This window comes from Callospermophilus lateralis, chromosome 14 (genome assembly GCF_048772815.1).
Source record: "Callospermophilus lateralis isolate mCalLat2 chromosome 14, mCalLat2.hap1, whole genome shotgun sequence".
In the NCBI taxonomy this organism is placed as follows: domain Eukaryota; kingdom Metazoa; phylum Chordata; class Mammalia; order Rodentia; family Sciuridae; genus Callospermophilus; species Callospermophilus lateralis.
Window position 1 is genome coordinate 69383499 of NC_135318.1, and position 16560 is coordinate 69400058.

At 35.2% G+C, this 16560-nt stretch overlaps 1 pseudogene; it reads left to right on the top strand.

The window, feature by feature from the left end:
• The window catches only part of LOC143380020 (eukaryotic initiation factor 4A-II-like), a 69797-nt pseudogene extending 54795 nt beyond the window's left edge, over window positions 1-15002 (top strand).
• The last annotated feature ends 1558 nt before the right edge of the window (window positions 15003-16560 follow it).

The following is a 16560-nucleotide window of genomic DNA, read 5'->3' on the forward strand; positions in this document are numbered from 1 at the left end:
AGTATCTTTGACAAACTGCATTGAGGAAAGTATATATCCACACATATAAAATGGAAGTTAGACTCTTATCTTCTGAGATTCCAAAATATTTCCACATAAATTAATTAAAAGTTAAAGGGAGGAAATTTAACTATGTTTTGGAAGAACACTGGCTGTATTCACCTGAATGCAGTGATTGAGTTTTGAATCAGTGTGTGAGCTAGTGTTATATAATTTTTGAAATATAATGTAATGAAAGTAATCTAGAGTGAATCTGTAGTTACTATACAAAGAAAAAAGCAATGAACAAAGTTCAGTTAAGGCTATAACTTACAGCTTAATAAATTAAAGAGGAAACTAAGTTGTAACTCTGCATAAGAAAAAAAAGCTACATTGAGCTCATCATGTAAAACACAACATCTATTCTCATCAACACATAATGAATAAAGAGAAAAGGAGGATAATTATTGGTTAAAGAGGAAAAGGAAAAATTAGCAAACCATTCAGAGCATTATCTCTGATTGGGTTTATTGTAAAATATCATTATTTAATATTACTACTAAAATCAATGTTTTGATATTTAGAGTAATTTGAATATGGTTTGTATGTTAGGACATTATTAGGAGTTTATTACTGATTTTGATAAGGGCTATACAATCAGTTTTTTTGCATTACAATTCTTATTACATATATAGAGCACAATTTTTCATATCTTTGTATATAAAGTATGTTCACGCAATTCATGTCTGTATACATATACTTCATTTTTTTTCCATTACTATTCTTATTACACATATATACTACAATTTTTCATATCTCTGTTTGTATATAAAGTATTTTGACACCCAATTCGTGTCTTCATACATGTACTTTGGATCAATCATTGGATTTTTAAGCGATTCATACGGAAACATTTAATGTAGAAATAACATGATATCTGGAATTTTTGCAAATAATTTAGAGAATAAAAAGATAAGCACAAATGACAAAGTATAAAATTTTATATTTTAAAATATGACTCACAATCATACAGATATTTTATACTATCTATAAACAATACGTAAAATTTATACATAAAATTAAATTTAAAATGTAAGGAACTTGAGGCTACCATTTCACAGCCTTCCATTCACTTTTTTAAAATAATTTTTTAATTTGTTTTAATTAGTTTCACATGACATTACAATAAGTCTTGCTATTATATTTTATTCATCTTTCCACTGTTTACTTTAAAAAGCTTTTTGACACGAGTATTTTATATGTTCTTATTTAATACTGTTAGTATTTTATCTTTCATGAAGTAGAAAGTTATAATTCATTTTCAAATGCTGTTTCTTCCTTATTGTTTCATTTTCCTTTGTTTATTCTCCAATGAGAATATAAATAAAGCTCTTCAATTTACCCTCTTTTTTATCTTAACCACTCTTCAGTAATAATCATCTCTTTACATGTTCTTGAGAAAATACTGGCTCATCTTCCAGTTACTGGGTCTGTAGTTCATAACTTTTTTTTTTAATAATACAGATTTCATTCCAGCTAGTGAATTTTTAACTTTAATGGGTATAGCTTTTTAAATTATAGACATTATTCATTTTAATTGATATCTGACTTTGAAATGTATTTTGTTTTCTTCTCTTTAAATGATTTTCAATTCTACAACTTCTACCTTTAAACAGTTGATTCAAAATTATCACTTGAATGTACTATCTGACATTTTCTGAAGATCTGATTTTGGTTACTGTTGCTCCTTTTCAGTTACTTTATAATGCATTTTGTAGGTGTATGTTGCATGTAATTAGAGCATGTAACTAGAGGCCATGCATGTTCAATGAGGCTTAACCTGTGCATAACATGACAGGACAGGGTAGAAGGTCTTCCTTCTTTTAGGACTTTCATTTCCTTCTTCCAAACTGGACTATATTATTTAATATCCTGCATTGACATCGCTGACATCACAGTGGTAAAGAAAATTTGATCATAACCTTGGAGTGAATATTTAGCATGAACCTGGAATGAAAGACAAACACAATTTCAATCTGCCTGCACATAACCTCAGTGTGTGGTTCAACTTTCCTTTTATATTCTTACTTCCAATGCTGTCTTTGATATTTCCCCATTAGCAGGTCTTCTTAGTTTTCTCTGAACTCAGAAATTCACTAAAAACAGAATGCGTTCAATATATAATTCATGTATTATATATCTCTTTATACATTATATAGATGATGAGGTTTTTCCTAATGTCTTATTTTCCTTGTGAACTGAAAGGGATGTCCTAATCTTTTGGGTTTTGAACTCTCCATAAACTAGAGTCAAAAGACTAGCTGTACGTTTCATGAACTTTTCCTGAATGTTTCTACTTTCTCATGTAACAAAGAAGGCAGACAAATTAAAAAAAAAAACATCCTGGGTAGGGGCTCAGACACAGTTTAAGCCTCCTCCTTGGATTGCCTCTATCTGAAAGTTTCCTAGTATTTGTGTTCCAGACATTATCACAACTTCACTGTGAACCACAGAGAGAATAAGTTATGCTATTTCTTCTACAACTTGGCTTTTGCTTTCTGATATTGAATAAAAGACAGAACTCTTTCTGAAGTTTGACAGGAGCATCATTATCACATATTGGGCATTATTTTTGCTCCATCTCACAAAGATGAGACTTCACATTTATAGGTGTGCAGTGTAAACAAAGTTTAAGTTTTAAACACAGATGCTATCTTTAATTGACCCATGAGATGTCATAAACAAATATTTTCTTAACTATATTTTATTGAATAGTAATATTGGAAGATTTTAATAGTATTCTTAGAGAAAAAAATTCTGTTTCAATTTTTTGGTAAAACACTAAATTGAATAAAAATGTAAGCAGTGTACTTTAATGAGCTGTGTATTAACAGTACATGAATAAACAAGGATGATAGTAGTTATCTTGTGAGGTCCACACTCTTAACTGTACTTCTCAAATAATGACTAAACTTGCCTTTTTCTCTTTTCCTTAATCTTTAAATTCTTATTTGGGTTAATTGTTTCAAAAGAAAATATATAAGAATGTGATGTTATTTTGTATCAATTAGTGTGCTGATATTTATTCGTATGAATTTTAAATAGAATACCTAGGGTTGTCATGTGGATGGTCTATGCTTAAATTAAGAATGAATATAAAACACTTAAAAAACATTGAAAGTATGCAGAGAAGTTAGAGTTAGCAGAATCATAGCAATTGGCAATGCTGTATTCTATAAGGAATACCATATATTCCCCAGTCACATATGCAATGCTATAAATTCCCTAGATTGCATTTCTCTTCTATGTAAGCCTCCGAATCCTGTAAAAACAATTACTTTGAACAGCATTCAAAAGTTTAACTATTCTATCATTTATACCTTAAGATTACTGAAAGTCATGTATTTTTTAGTGGCAGATTTTGTTAGATGACATACATTAGAAGACAAGTCACATGAGGCCAATTAGGAGAGCATATGTGTCAGAGTATACAGAGTGAATTGATACCAACATATACAATCGGGGAACCAAAAGAATGTTCACTGCTCTTCACGAACTCAACAATTTTGTCCCCAAACAGGATAGTATACAAAGGCACTACTAAAAAAAGCAGTGAATGATGCCACATTAGAACAGCTAGATGAATTTGTTCAGCTGCTGCTGCTGCCAAAAGCTACAGTTGGAGTGTTTGTGTGTTAAAGGGCAAGCAAATGTATCTGCTCAGAATGCCACCAAGAAGACTGTGGGCACGCACAGCTCATCACAGATGCAATTATGACACCAACTTGCCCTCATTCCTCCTTGAGATGGTAACAACTTATGGCTATTGGACTGTGTTTGTTTTTGGTCTTGCAAGTAGAAAGCTGCTTCTAAACTGTATCTGTAGGTGGGGGAAAATGCTGACTGAGAAAGGAGACCCAAGGATAATGGAAACTTCATGGCTGCAAACCATGGAGATTGCCTTTTGAATAAACCTATCAGTCTTATATAATAGGTAAAATCATTTCCAGGGACCCACTTCCTCAATATTTCTGATGTATCAGGACTAAACCTGATAATTCTTGTTCATTTTCAAAAAATGGGAAATGCTTCTTGCATTCTCTAAGAAGTAATAAACATATTTTCAGCTGAAAACCACAAATGGGTGCAGGAAGTATCTATTTCTGCATCTCACTATTTCTCTAGTCATTTGCTGCTGATATTATTGAAATTGAATTTATTTCTGCTGAATTTGAGGTTAATGTTACTGAGAAATAAAAGGTTGGAAGTGTGACACCTCCAACACCAAATCAAACCACGTATTTTGTAATAATATAAGAATTGGGATGAAAGAGCTTAGCTTTCTGTGGGATTGATGAGATACAGCATTGCATCAAGTCTAGATGCACAGGTTTGTCTCTTAAAACAGTAAGTTTTTAATCAAATGTCTATACTACACTGCATGATGTTCTTGATAGAGAAAGTACAATGTGACTAAAACAAAGACTCTACCACAGGGAGCTTATGTTATAGTGTTATATATGTTATAAAAAGAAAGGCTTTTTATTATTAATAAAGAATACAGGTTTATTCAGCTCAAAGTTCTGGAAGATGGGATTTCAAAGTGCAAGTAGCCCCATCTGGTGAGCACATTCTGCTGGTGAGGATTCTCTGCAGAGTCCTTATGTGGTACAGGGCGTCATATTTCAGGAGACACAAGAATTAGAAATCTGAACCAAAGGAAAGTCAGAACCATTTGTTGGAATGAGACTCTATCTGTGAATGACAATGAAGATCAAAGCATAGACAGGCTGTTCCTAGGAAAGAATTGAAATAAGATGATTTTAAATAAGGTGGTTACAGAAAAATTTTTTATCTAAGGCATTTGAGAGAAGACTTGAGGGAGGTGAAGGAATTATTCATTTAGATACATGAAAGAATGGATTTTTTTTTCAAACCGAAAGCCAATTAGAAGAACCTCAAGAAGACAAATGTTTGCATAAGTAACAAGAATAAGTCAGTAAGGAAATATGGAGTGAGAACACACATTATTTGAAATCTTGAAAGTAAAGCCAACATGATTTCTAATACACTGGGTATGGAGTTGAAAAGCATCAAGGATGACTAACATTTTCTTTGTTGTGGATACATGGGTATGTCACTTAGGTGGAAAAGACTGCACATAAGAGAGTACTTTGATCTGATAAGTGGATGCTAATCCATAATGGGGGGGGTCATGGGAAGAATAGAGGAACTTTTGGTAAAGAGGAAAGGAAGTTGGGGAGAGGACTTAGGGGCAGGAAAGATGGTGGAATGAGATGGTCATCATTATCTAAGGTACATGTATAACAGCACATATGTTGCAATGCTATATCATGTACAACAAGAGAAATGAAAAATTGTGCTGCAGTTGTGTACAATAAATCAAAATTCATTCTGCTGTCACATATACCTAACTAAAATAAATTAATTAATTAATAAAAAGTACTTTGCGGAGGTGGGCTGTGAGAAAGGAGAAGTGTAAGTTAGAATTGCTGATATGAAACAATAATTAATATTCAAGTTGAGATACTAAGAAAACAAGTAAATAAACATGTATATGGAATTCAGAAGACATCTTTTTGAGTCATCAGCATTAGGTAGTTGTAAAGAAAAGGAAATGTGTACCATTATATAAAAGTGAGTATAGGTTCAAAAAGTACATCTTAATACTCACCTGCAGGCATTGAAGTATGAGCAAAGCAAACTCTAAAATGGTCAGCGACATAGAGAAAGACAAGAGAGAAAGTGGGAGGGGGAGAGATAAAGAGAATTGTGTCTCAGAAACAAGATATAGTTTTCACAAGAGTCGTATTGGTTTTTCATCGTAGTTGAAACAAATTACTGTAAACAGTAGTTTAAAACAGCTCATATTTATATGTCACAGTTCCGCATGTCCAAAGTAGAAATCAAGACAGGAGAAGAGCTATGTTCACTTGGAGAGCTCTCAGGGTGACTCTTTTTCCTTGCTTATTGAGGTTTCTAGAGCTGCTCTCTTTCCTTGCCTAAGGCTCCTTTCCTTCCTCATGCCATGACAGGTCAGTTGAATCATTCTTTTGCTGCATAGCTCTGACACTGACCCTTCTTCTACCCTTTGCTTCCACTATTGTTGGGCCCACACAGGTGATCTGGTACAATCTCCCTAGTTTAAGATATTTGATTATCAGTCTTATTTTTTTTGTCCATATAGCATAGCATCTTTACAAATTCTGGCGATGAGGGTATTGCCATCTGTGGGGTTGTTTTTCTTTTTTCCACCTATTATAGAGATAGGGAATCTTGATGGTAGGAAATATATGTGTCTTTAATGATTTTCACAAGCAATGTTTCTCTGAAGTAGTTTGTGTAAACTTGAGTGAAATTTATTCACAAGAGTACAGAAAGAAGAGATTTAGGTAAAATAACCATAGACAGGTCTTTGAAGTGTTTGCTAATGGGAAATGGAGATTGGAGTAGGAGTTGGAGAAGAGTATGGGTTTCAGGATGTTTTATTCTTGAGAAGGGAGGCACAATGCTATGTTACAAACTGATAAAGTAAATAATTACACAGTGAATTATTGAAGATGAAGGAGAAAGAGGAAAACCACAGAAGTAAAATCTTTGATTAGGGGAAGGATGATGAACTACAGTAAAAATGAGGTGGGTAGATTAGATAAAAGCTTCATTCTTTGTGCAAGGAAGGAAGGTAGAGTGCAAGGTAATGTTCTAAGTAGGTTGGCTTATCTCATAGGAATGATGATGAGTATTTTCTGTTCTGTTTATTTATTTTCATTAATTATTGTTATTAGCGTTATTATTGTTATTGATACCAGGAATTGAACCTAGGATGCTTAAGCACTGAGCCATGTCCTATGCCCCTTTTTAAAATTTTTAAGTTTTGAGACAGGGTCTTGCTAAATTGCCTAGGGCCTCGCTGAGTTGCTGAGGCTGGCTTTGAATTCACAATCCTCCTGCCACGGCCTCCCGAGCCACTGGGATTATATGCATGGGCCAACATGTCTAGCTTGTTGTATTTATTTTCTAGTGACATGATCCTTATTATACCACTGATCAGCATAGAATGAGGATGGGAAAGAAACATTCAATATTTGCATATAAAATCATCATCTTCAATAATAGTTCCAAATATTTTTACATTGTGGTATACATAGATAATGACTTTTAGACAAAATATTGGAATACACTTGTAAGAGTTCTCAGAGCTTGAGGTGACTGGGAGAAATAAAAGGTAAGACAGAGTTCTAAATTACTACATATATCACCTAATTTTGCTGTATGTGGTGTAGCAAATGTTTTAAATCCTCCTCATATCTGTATACCATCTGTGGAGCAACAGTGCATGGTATCACAATGGTTGGGAAATTCTGTAACATAAAAATGGAAGAATAAATACATTAGGGAAAGTGTTGGTATTTAGCAGTTCTAAGTACAGGTGTGTTTACCCAACATATCCAGATGTGTGGTGACAAAAAAATAAAATAATCAAAGTCCACATTAATTAAGTTTGAGAGAAGTGGAAAGAAAGAAAGGGAATTAATATAGAACATTGGAAGAAAAATGATGTCTGAGGAACAGTGAAGGAGTGTTGCAGAGGTGGAAGAATCAAAAGAATACTATCATAATATCACAGTTCTGTGAAAGCATTGGGTGTGTAAGAAATAAAGACAAGAGTACAGCACAATTAAAGCTGAGATGATCGTAGTTATTGGTACTGAAAAGTTTTAGAGAATAACTGAAAATGGTGGCTGACATCTCACATGGACAAGGTCATTGGAGAAGAGAACATGAAAAGTTATAAGAGTTATAATCAATATTTATGACAAGAGTAGTGTTGAAGTGAGAGGGAAGTACCAGGAAGTAAAATTTCTAATCATAGATACCAAATGTATCCTCAGGACACCTGAATCTGTATTCCCCTTCTTTGCTGACTTCTCTCTATTCTATTGCTTTGCCTCCTACCTTTTCCTCTTGTCTCAAATGGATAATACCTCAGATGGAAGATTCTAGATGGAAACCACTCTTTCTAATTTTGTGAAAAGTTTACAGCAATTAGAAGAGGAAGTCTGCTGTCCCTCCAGCAGATACACACACTTACTAGTCACTGCCTTCTTTTCTTGCATTTCAATTCATTGAGATGAACTTTGCAGCTCCCACTTAAAATCAGTCTCATCAACAGTATTCTAGATCCAAACCTTTGTTTTTGTATTTAATAATGTTGCTATAGCAGCACCATTTCTCTGTTTCTATTGGATCATCTGAGATCCAATGTTTTCTAAATATTTGTTCCTATAAAAGTAAAATAAGAATATTTGATACTATTTCCTCTTACAACAATAAACTGGTTTTGCTTTCTTCTACAAATAATCTGTTTCTAGTAGCTTTCTACATTCACTTTTTGCAATTTCTTTTCTCTCATTTCCTTTTTATTTCACTTTATTTTGTTGCACTATAATTTATATGTTTACACACTATTGTATAAATAATGTATATATAATAGAGTAGAAAGATTTTAAGTTACACTTTGATGAATCTAAACATGCACATTCAAGTTACCCATAGGTCTATAATAAAAATTCACATAGAAATTTTCCTAATGTTCAGTTTCAGTCAACCCATCCATCCCCTCAGAGCCAACTACTGTTTAATGGGTAACCATGTTATTACCAATGTAATGGAAAGCAAAGATGGAAAATATCTGTCAGGTCAAGATGATGAGTATATTTGAATGTGTAAGGATTTTCCATGTAGTATATCGACAGACATATATTTTGTACTCTATGATCAAGGGAAGAGAATCTTCAAAAAACCAATTTACCCATTTTTATATACTCACTTACTCAGAGATACCTGTTGTACATGATGTTGGCCTAATAAATAGGCCCATCTAATAGAGTGATATTACTCGGCCTGAAAATTTTGAATTTGGTTTTTATTCTGAAAAAATTGCCAAATAGCCATCATATTTGTTTGTTTGTTTTACTGTAAACAAAATCAATGTTGGAAGATCAAGGGGCCAAAGCTCAAGGTGTGCTCCTTTCCCAGGTTCTGTTCACGTGCACTATTCTCCTTCCTCGCATGGCTCTTCTCTTCCTTTTCTAAGTCCTACATGAAAATTCTGACTATGTCTTTCAAAGTTCACTCTAATTCTGATATTAAACCTTTGTTTATTTGATGTCACTTGATGTTCCACTTGGTAGATATCCTGTAAATGTAACTAATCTAAATTGCATGCCTTTGGGAAAAAGTTTTCAACACTGGATTATTAGTTTGCACATGTGTAATTATATTTATTAACTATTTTATTCTATTTTCCTAATTAAAACTCTTCCTATAGTTTTTCTTTTCTTCAGGTTTATTTGGGGATCTTTCAATCTCTCTGTCTCTCAAAATGTCCATTAAGTGTGTCCAAGGCTAACTGCAACCTTTGAATAATTCTGTGTTAACTCTGGCCTCTTCTCATAGCCACCCAGTCCTGAGGTTCTAGATTTGTTTCCACAGATTATCTGACCCTTCTTTTTATTTTCTGGGACTACTTACTGTTTACTTACAGTCCTATTGATTATTTCTTGCTCAGTTTCCATAATATTTTTATTATTCTGTTTACTTATTTATTTGGTACTAGGGATTGAGTACATAGCCACTTTACCAAAGCACTAGATCTCCAGCCCTTTCTATAGTTTTAATTTTGATACAGGGTCTCACTAAAATCACTCAGGTTGGCCTCAAACTTGTGATTCTCCTGATGCAGCCTCCTGAATCCCTGGCATTATAGGCATGTGCCACCAGGCCCAATTATGCTTTTGTTATTTTGTTTTTAAAAATTAATCTTTATTTTTTTAAACGATTTTTTTTGAGAGAGAGAGAGAGAGAGAGAGAGAGAGAGAGAATTTTTTAATATTTATTTTTCAGTTCTCGGCGGACACAACATCTTTGTTTGAATGTGGTGCTGAAGATTGAACCCGAGCTGCCCGCATGCCAGGCGAGCACGCTACCACTTGAGCCACATCCCAAGCCCCAAATTAATTTTTATTTAAGAAGTTGATGAGTAAATAATAATATCACACTAAGTAAAATTTCTTAAAAAGTGAAAATATGATTAGAAGAAGAATAAATTGTTTTTTCTACATCCAAGTACAAGACTAAGTTTGAAGGAATGCCCTTTGTTTCTCCCTTGTCCATCGACATTAAATCAAGTTGCAGAAGCCCGAAACACTGTACAACTTCTGGAGATGAAGCGGAGAAACAGAATACAGATACTAAAAACATTGATCTGTTAACTTATTGTCCCCTGACTCTTCCCAGACTGCTAAATTAAATTCCTTCATCTGCCTTTTATACAATCCAAGTCTTGATCTACGCAGATCTTGTCATCAAATCACAGACTTAAGCATGATTCTGTAAATCTGTTCCTTCCCAGCTAGAGTGGAGCATCCATTTAAATGGGCTTTCGACTCAGCCTACCTGAATGTGTACTCCAGGTTTGCCAGTGGGAATATCCTCAGATAAGCTGCTCAAACTCTCCTTTCTGGAGAGATTATTATAACCGACCTGGCAGGATACAGGGGATATTACTCTAGAAAACATGAGTAAATCCCTTCCATCAGGCCCTGCTTCTTTGTAAGCACTAAGTGTTAGGTGCTGTTACAAAGTTGGGAAGGCAGGGTGCCCTCCACAGTTTCTGTAACTCTCAGTTCTACTTTCTTTGCATCGTGTTCCCAGCATCATCAAAAAGCATAATTTATTTGGGTGTGTCACTGCCTTGCTCTTTTTAACCACAGTGTTGTTATTCCCTTATCATTTCCCAAATAGAAACAAATTCATAATTCTCTTGAAAACCAGAGTGGAAGGAGCCCGCTATCTTATAATAGCACAATACCCATGAAAGAGAGAGGCCAAGAATTCAGATTATACATATGGGACTCTTCTAAAATGTTTGCAGAGTATTTCAGATACAAAACGATGAATAAACAGGGACACTTGAAATAAAAATCCTGTCAGATCCCAGAGGGCTCCCTAAGGTTCTTCAGATTCCACATTCAGAAAATAATTTCTAACGAGACATCTTCAAAGAGGGCAGCTTCAAATTCCAGATTTTGTCTGCCCCTCTCGGAAAGGCTGCTTACCCTCGGGTGGGAGATAGACAGCTCCTATCATGAGTTCGGTTGTCTAATCTTCATAGTAATTTCATGTGGTTTTATCTCTTTCTCTCAGAGCCCTGAGCAGCTGCACTATTCTCTCAAATAGCCCCAACTTGTTTACTACCGAGTCCTTTTCCTTGAGTCCAAATCCCGCATAAATTACTGAACATCTGTGAATAACAGACATCGTTACTAATTGTCAAGTAGTTCTCACTCTTAAATCTTGGATATAAAGTGGGGTTGTTCTTTTCTATCTCAGTTGGCACCACCCACTCATTTTGGCCGGTATACTGTGACCAGCTATGGTATAAGACACTTCTGGTCTACAGTTTGTTCTTATAGGTACAATACCCTTCAAAACCCTCTCCTCTTCTGATGTGGACATTGGCCTTATTGGGAATGATGTCTCCTCTGTCTGCTTTTATTTTTGTGTAGTGATAATGGCAGAGTGGACTTGCCAACCCACAGCAGGCATGTAATGTAAGAAATAAACTCATATTTGTTTCGAGCCACTGAGTCAATAGTCTTGTGTTTTATTATGATTTCATTTTTTTTGCCCCCACCTTGAACTTTGGAATACACATTGCATCAACAATCAGATAAAGCATCCACAATGTATTTTTAACTTATGCTATTGTAGCACCCTAGGCAAAGCTACGAATATATTTTATTTTTTTTTCTTGTGAAAATGCAGGCTATAGTAAGATTGCAAAGAAATTGGACTTAGACTTAAGTCTTCGGATTTTGGACAATGATAATTATCAGTCAGCATTTTTCATTTAACCTTTTCTGCATCCTAAAACAATTGCTTTCTTCTGGATTCAACCCTCGTCTTTCCTGTTAAGATTCACAGCTGCTATGCTGTCTTCCAGGTTCTGCCAGATGCCTTGGACCCTTTATGTCTTACTTGGAGACCATGAGGAAGTCTGTTATTTCACTAAGCAATCTTAAAGTCGTAGTGAATATAGGGAATAGGTGGGGGTATTTCTAGATGAGTGCAAGATGATTTTCCCATGATGTATATCCGAGAAACTATTTTATTATGATTGAAACAAAAATAATGGATTTCACAGCATTTCCAGATTTATTTGCTTTTAAATTTTCATGAATTTTACTTAATGCTTAAGATCACATGTTGATTTATGTTTCCTTCCTGCTCTTCAACTATATAAAAATGCAGCATGTCCAAATGACCAATGGGTTGAAAATGAAATTCCTGGTGATCAGACCTGAAACTGAACAAGAAGTACCGGGTTGGGTTTTTCCTGACCCAATTCAGCGCACACTTGCACACTTTTATACACATAAACATCATTAAGGCAATCACAACCTTGATAACTTTTACTTAATTAAGTACACAATTTAAAAAGGCAGTTTGATACTTGATTTTCAGAAATTGGAAATTGTGTTTGATTTTTTTTTTGATGCAAAAGTTAGTGTCTAGCTTTGGATTGATCAGAAGTTGTCAAACCCCAGTCACCTCACCCACCACAATCAAGACCCCTGCATATTTAAGTAAGATTAAATATGGTATGCAATCTTCTCACAAGAAACCATTTTGTGTGTGTGCATGAAAAAGGTTCTATATGTTGTCAAAGATTGTAAATATCAGTACTATGATATGGAAACATTTCCTGTGGCTACTCAATATGGTGTTTCAATCATGTAGAGTGGCACTGATTGATTTTGTACCAAGAACTAGAATTAAAAGCTACAAGATTCATATATATATATATATATATGGTTATTTGTGTTCTTCCAAGTAGTACTATGCTTCATCTGAGATCCTATCATATCTGTACTCTTCTCTCTCTGTAAATAGTGCTATGGTTTTAATTTCAAAAGTTCATAGACAATGTTTTCCAAACTGCCTCATCTTCTGTTTGGGACTAACTGTATTTACTTGGCAACTGTCAAAAAAGTAAAATTGATTTCTGAATCCCTTGAAAGGACATACACACACACACACACACACACACACACACTTTATTCTATGGAGTTCTGAAATGATTTGAATGCTGTCAATCCATGTGTAATATTTAGAAACATTGGTTGAAGTACTGTCATTACTTATACTTTGGAAAAACTGTAGTTGATAAAAAGCCCCCTGCAGTGGGGTGGGGATATCGTTCAATTGGTAGAGTGCTTGCCTCACATGCACAAGGCCTTGGGTTCAATCCTCAGACCACACACACAAAAAAAAAGCCTCTTCCTCCACCATGAAACAGTCAAGTGATTGATATATTTATTAAAACACATAGTTTAAGAGATTTCTTAGAGTCATTCTGTTTACCTCTCCTCATAGCACAGATTTTTATTTAACATGCCCAAACTCTTAAACTTGATGTTCTTTTCTTCTCCTTCCTTTATTCTGAATGCTTTCCAGAAGTTTGTTCTTAGTATCCTCCCTGGTAGAAACCATGAGGGGAGTATGGATAGGTAGATTTCACTCACATCTGTATTAAGGTATGTGGCTTCTGCACAGAAATCCTGTCATGTTTAATAGTTGTGTGACTTACAACTTCTTTCCTATATTACTGATATTCACAAAATATTGTCTAATGGTGCAGGGAATATCTTACAATAGTATGTTCTCCCAATAGGACCACCAGACTTTTCTAATAGCCTATGAGGTTCCAGGGCCAAAGACTTTTTAATTGACTGTCTTATCCCTCCCTCAACTTGAAACAAATGTACAGTCCATGTGATCAAATTGATGCTAATAAAATATTGAAAATACATTAGAGGTCATTGTGCTAGCCTGCAAAAATTTCAGTCTTATTTTACAAACATGTATGTTTATTAACTGTTTTTTGATGTGCTTTGATCAGTCATCCTAATGTAAAAAAAAAAAAAAAAAAAAAGCAGCTTTTCAGTTGGACACTGAGAAGTTCTTCGGATTGTGTCTGGTGGCTCCGAAGATTATAACAGCAGAGAACATGGAGGCCCAGAGGGAACGGACCCCAATGGTGTCATCCAGAGCAACTGGAATGAGATTGTTGATAACTTTGATGATATGAATGTAAAGGAGTCTCTTTTTCAGGGCATCTATGCTTGTGGTTTTGAGAAGCCTTCAGCTATTCAACAGAGAACTACTATTCCCTGTATTACAGGGTATGATGTGATTGCTCAAGCTCAGTCAGGTACCGGCAAGACAGCCACATTTGCTATTTCCATCCTGCAACAGTTGGAGATTGAGTTCAAGGAGACCCAAGCACTAGTATTGGCCCCCACCAGAGAACTGGCTCAACAGATCCAAAAGGTGATTCTGGCACTTGGAGACTATATGGGAGCAACCTGTCATGCCTGCATTGGTGGAACAAATGTTCGAAATGAAATGCGAAAACTGCAGGCTGAAGTACCACATATTGTTGTTGGTACACCAGGGAGAGTGTTTGATATGTTAAACAGAAGATAACCTTTCTCCAAAATGGATAAAAATGTTTGTTTTGGATGAAGCAGATGAAATGTTGAGCCGAGGGTTTAAGGATCAAATCTATGAGATTTTTCAAAAATTAAATACAAGTATTCAGGTTGCATTGCTTTCTGCCACAATGCCAACTCATGTGTTGGAAGTGACCAAAAAAATTTATGAGAGATCCAATTCGAATTCTAGTGAAGAAGGAAGAATTGACCCTTGAAGGAATCAAACAGTTTTACATTAATGTTGAAAGAGAGGAGTGGAAGTTGGACACACTTTGTGACTTGTATGAGACACTGACCATTACGTAGGCTGTGATTTTTCTCAATACAAGGTGCAAAGTGGACTGGCTCACTGAAAAAACGCACGCCAGGGACTTCACAGTTTCTGCTCTGCATGGTGACATGGACCAGAAAGAAAGAGATGTTATCATGAGGGAATTCTGATCTGGGTCAAGAAAAGTGCTGATTACTACTGACTTGTTGGCTCCTGGGATTAATGTGCAACTAGTGTCTTTGGTTATAAATTATGATCTACCTACCAGTCATGAAAACTATATTCACAGGAGTCAATAGCAACAGTTGATGACTGCGGCAGTCTGGCTGGGCAAAATAACCAGGGGGTGACAAGCAACTTGTGAAGGTTGAAACAGCGGGAGCCGCTTTATTACGGGACAGCAAAGGTACATATACCCAACTAATTACACACAGCTTAACTTAATTAACATTATCTAGCTACAGCAGTCAGTCATTAAGGAATCCTCATCATCTTAATGGCTTCACAAACCACTCCTTCTGGCAAAGTGCCAGGTGCCATCTTGACTTGATTTGCATCCCCTACAGATGATGAGATGGTGCTCAGAAATGGCGTAGATGTAATTTAGGATGTGGAACCATAATCGAAACAGCATACTGCTTGGATAAAGAGCGAAATTGGCAGAGGGGGTCAATTGGGAGGAAAGGTGTGGCTATAAACTTTGTTACTGAAGAAGACAAGAGGATTCTTCATGACATTGAGACATTCTACAATACTACAGTGGAGGAAATGCCCATGAATGTGGCTGACCTTATTTAATTCCTGGGATGAGACATATTTGAATGCAGTGCTCTCTGTTGCTGAATAAGCGATCACAATGTGCATTGTGCTTCTTTGGGAATATTTGAATCTTGTCCCAATGCTCATAACGGATCAGAAATACAGATTTTGATAGCAAAGCGACAATAGTCGTGAGCTCTTGTGAGGAAAGTTATTGACTTTATCCTCTTTAGAGTTATACTGTTCGGGTGGGTATAAAAGATGGGGTTTGTAAAATCTTAGAAATTTATTTCCTAGTTCTATAGAAATGCTTGTATTAGATGTTCTCTATCATTTAATAATATACTTGTTCTAAAAGATATAAGTGCTGTATAAAATCAGCCAATTATGTTAAACCAGCATATCTGTCTTTATTGTGTTTGTCATTAGCCTGAATAGAAAGGCCTTTAAAATTGATTTTTTTTTAGAAAGCATTTGAATGCATTTTGTTTGGTATTGTATTTATTCAATAAAGTATTTAATTAGTGCTAAGTGTAAACTGGACCCTGTTGCTAAGCCCCAGCAAGCAATCATATCCTAGGTAGGGTGAAACCCATAGTAAAATTGCCATATCGCACATGTCTTAATGAAGTTTGAATGTTAAATAAATTGTATATTCACTAAAAAAATAAAAAATAAAAAGCAAAAGTGAGGGTCAGTTTTACATCTGGACTGGATCTGATGCTCAGGGATTAATGACCTTTAGGTTTAATAAATGCAAGTGGCAAATTTCAGTGCCCTGCTGTGAGGCTTTATCTGTCAATGGCACACCTTCCTTTATCCTCAGTTCTTATACTAAAAATGCAAACCTGTCACAGCAAGGTTGTATGTGTTGAAGGGGGATGGGTGCATAGACTGACTTCATCTGCTAGGAGCTGCTGACTAGCTTCAAAGAATACTAAGAAGGAATTTATGCACCAGCACAGGCTT